The sequence below is a fragment of the Pinus tabuliformis genome, chromosome 2_1 (genome assembly GCF_031772625.1).
Source record: "Pinus tabuliformis cultivar Carrire ecotype Pingquan chromosome 2_1, CPIR1, whole genome shotgun sequence".
In the NCBI taxonomy this organism is placed as follows: Eukaryota; Viridiplantae; Streptophyta; class Pinopsida; order Pinales; family Pinaceae; genus Pinus; species Pinus tabuliformis.
This window is the reverse complement of record NC_142299.1, coordinates 784,613,600-784,617,695: the sequence shown is the minus strand read 5'-3', so window position 1 is coordinate 784,617,695 and position 4,096 is coordinate 784,613,600. Positions and strand designations below refer to the sequence as shown.

Here is a 4,096-nt window from a genome sequence, read left to right as displayed (position 1 = left end):
GGTAAGGCGTATACCCAACCATTTGACTATGAAAAATGACTTTTAGGTGTAGAAATTGCCAACATCTTGGGCACCTTGAGAATGCATGTCCCTCTTCGAAAGGGGCATTTTGTAACGAAGATCTGAAGAGAAGATACCGTGGATGGAGAGATTTGAAGGTAGCATCAGATATGGAGATTTTTGCAAGTCCAAAGAAGAACACTCTCAACAACAGAATACATCTCCTAACAACTAAACCTCTCAAGTTACAATGGAGCCCTAGTAGCATTGGTTCACCCCTAACTAGAGGAAAGTATTTTGGCAAAGGAGAATGAGAAAAGTTTAGGCCGAAACCCAACCATAAGTTTCATTATTTAAATAGTGAGAAAAGACTATCAAATTTGACTCATCTAATTGCTATAATACTTTCTCAAAAATATTAAGAAACAACATTATCTTTACTTGTAATAGATTGCTCACTAAAACTCATGAATCATCCCAACATACTTTGATGTGTCTGATTTCATGATATAACTTGTTCCTTTAAAATCAATAAAATTCAATTTTAAAAAACACAATTAATAAATACATATATTTTTATATTATTTTATTAATTTAAAAATAAAATATTATAATTTCATAATGTGTCAATGAAATAAAAAAATAACAATCAAATAACAGTACTATTAGAAAACGAAACCCACTTCATCGAGAGATGCGTTTCCAAATATCACAATCAAATAACAGTACTATTAGAAAACGAAACCCATTTCATTGAGATAAGCGTTTTCAAATATATCTTAGTCTGATTGTTATTATTTAATTTCTAGTGGTTTGTTTTGTTTATATTTTTAACGTTAAATTTGTTTAAAATTTTATAAAGTTCGGTTAGAATTATAAATTTGAGTTTTAAATTTTAGAATATTTTAATTTTTTTTAAATATTTAATTAATTTATTTATTTAAAATAAAAAATAAATTTTGAATAATTAAAAATTAAACTTATTTTAAATAATTAAAAATCAAAATTTGATCGCAAATTGCTTTCCCAGATTCTAACCCGAACTTTCTTTAAAATTACAATAATCATACCAAGCGTTTTAATATCTGAAAATCATCTGTACAAAATCGAAATTACAATAATTATACCGGGCCTTTTAATATCTTAAAATCATCTCTACAAAATCGAAATAACTCCAAAGTTTCAATATTGTCTGTACAAAATCGAAATTTCTTACAGTCATATACGAGAAAATGAATTAGGAAATGCTGTTTCTATGTGTAAGGTTGTGGCCGTAATAAGGGAATAAGTACAAAGAAAACGTTGTTTTATATATAAGTTGGTGGTTGTGAGCAGGGAATAATACAGTAAAAGCCCATGAGCGAATTAGGACACAGTATAGCGGCACGGAATTGTTGTTAAGTTGAAGGAAGTGGGATCCTGCTCACAGGTATGGCTGTAAGGGGCGTTGCCATTTCACATGATAGTTTAAGCTTCTCTGTCAGGTCCACCGGATGGTTAGGAGAAGGCACCCATCTGAAATGATGAAACAGTTTAGCCACCCAGAGCCTTGCCCGGGCACACGCGACGACCGGCACCAAAAGGTGCAAGCCGCAGGTCGTTTCCTCGGACATCCACATGTTGTCCGCCTTCCGATGGGAGAAACCTCTCTGGACGGAATTGATGGGGACGTTCCCAGATCTCCGGATCGTGGGTAATGGACCACATGTTCACCATCGCCGTCGTGCCCGCCGGAACGCACATCCCGTTTGCCATGAACCAATCCTCCGTGCAGAGGCGGGCCCATGATAAGAGAGGCCCCGGCGGATGCATTCTCAGAGACTCTTTCACCACCGCCTGTAGATACGGCAGCTTCTCGATGTCGGCTTCTGTTACGCTTCTGTTGCGCCCGACAACCGCGTCCAGCTCTCCCTGAAGTTTGCTTTGCACTTGCGGATTGAGCAACAGCTCTGCCATTGCCCATTCTGTAAGCAAAGCCGTTGTGTCTGTGCCGCGGAATATCATTTCCTGCATCAAAACAAAATAAGAGACGAATTTTTTTAATTCTAACAATAAAACTTTTAATTCTAACACAAAAATAATAATTGTATCGTGCTTAATTATGTTACCCATAGAACTGCGATCATATCGTCGTCGTCGAGCTTGTCGTCTCCTCGGAGCGAAAGGAGGACATCCACAAAGTCTGAGTCGGCCGTGTCGTCCCTCTGTCGGTGCTCGTCGATGATGTTCTTCACAAACGATGTAACACGCGGAACAAGCCGAGCGCAGCGGCTGTGGATTCTGAGTGGATCGAGCACTCGTAGCCATGGGAGATGATCAGCCCAGTTGAATGCTCCAAGGAGCTCGAATCCCTCATTCACCATCTCGCGAAGATTCTTCTCTGTCTCGGCATCCACTGACCGTCGACCGAAGACACTTCCCATTATATTATTAAGGGCCGCTTTCTGGAGATGTCGACGGAGCGTGACGGCGCCGCCATTAATATCAGACTCATCCCTTATGTCGGAAAGCATTGTCGTGCAGTCCACCTGACCACCGACTTCGTTGGCCGCAATTCGGCATGGAGAGAAGAGATGAGTAGCAGAAATTCTTCGCAGGAGTCGCCAGTGGTCACCGTTGGGCGCAAACCCCATCGCCCTGCCGAACATTAACTGCTGAGCGGATTGTTTGAGTGGTCGGTCTGCGAAGTGAGGGGAGCTGAGCAGGTCTCTGGCCACGTCAGGATCCGATGTAATCACGGCTGGCGTTGAGCCCAAGCTAAAGGCCATGATTTTCTTGGCACCATGGAGACGAGCCAGATACTCAAGATTTCGGTGAGCAAGTCCGACGCTCATGTCCATGAGGCTTCCGATAACGGGCCATCCTTTGGGGCCAGGAATGGCGATGGCTTTCTTGTGTCTCGCAGCAGCCCATGCACATCCTCCAGGGCTGAACCAAGAGACCATTGCACCACAAACAGCAACAATAAGCAGTGCTATATAGAGTGACCACTGCCCCACTGCAGAAATATGGTCCGTGGAATGTAGTACATGGTCAGGTACTCCATTCTTTGTAAGAAAAATGGCGTAGAGCCACCAGCCCCTTGTCGAAGAGGATTCAGGATTCTCCATTGCCTAAGATACAGACGTAAGTAACTATGGAATGAGTGAATGGAAAGCGAGTTAAATGAGGAAGAGGAGTGCACGCCCTCTTATAGCCGGAGGAGTGAAGCAGGGGCATGTGGGAAAAATATGCTTCCAAGAAAATAACAGTAGTGGCGGTACCAGCGGCACCATCTCCGGCATTATCCAGCCCGATTTACTTTCCTAGTGGAACAGGGAATACCAACTCCATTGAATGCGTTCCACCCCAGCCTAGATGGCGATGCATGGATGCACGGATTTAATTCCTCCTTCCTTGGCAATTCATTCCATTACGATTGATGTCATCAATCTTGTCCGCCGTCAGACAGATGTGATGAAAGAGCTTTGTCACGCCGTCAGACAGATGTGATGTGAGAGCTTTGTCAGTTCTATGAAAGCAGAGGTGGAAAGAGTGACGACACCCTGAGATTGATATCCAATAATAAAACCCTACACAAGTGGGAGGTCAAACGTGTATCAGTGAACATCATATCCTCTCAAATGTGGAGAGGTCAAGGAACAAAGATTTCAGAAAGATATCTGAAAATCACTTTCAATTATTATTATAGTTATAATTCACCATATTATAATTTTATTATTATTATTGATGATAAAAATAATTTTAAATTTTTTTTTAATGGAGATTCTTAATTTGTAAATAACTTTATTACAAATTATCATATGTTCAAAAAATCACAAAACATTTCATATAACATTTGTTCATATCACTTTTTCTTATAATTAATAAATTTAATTGAATAAACCAAAAAAACTTAATTACTTTAAAAATAAATGTCAACCTTAATTTGTATATATTACTATAGGTCCAATTAAATCTTTACTTTCTATTAATAATTAAATTAAAATTTTGAAAACCCTATTTCAAAATAAAATATCCACCTAGACCATCATTGTCCTAAAATTAAACTTCAAAGTGCGATGGTTTGGATTATTTTCTTATCTATTAAGGTTAA

At 39.6% G+C, this 4,096-nt stretch overlaps 1 pseudogene; it reads right to left on the bottom strand.

The window, feature by feature from the left end:
* Positions 1-1,397: 1,397 nt before the first annotated feature.
* Positions 1,398-3,110, bottom strand: LOC149202915 (cytochrome P450 78A4 pseudogene; annotated as a pseudogene).
* Positions 3,111-4,096: the final 986 nt, after the last annotated feature.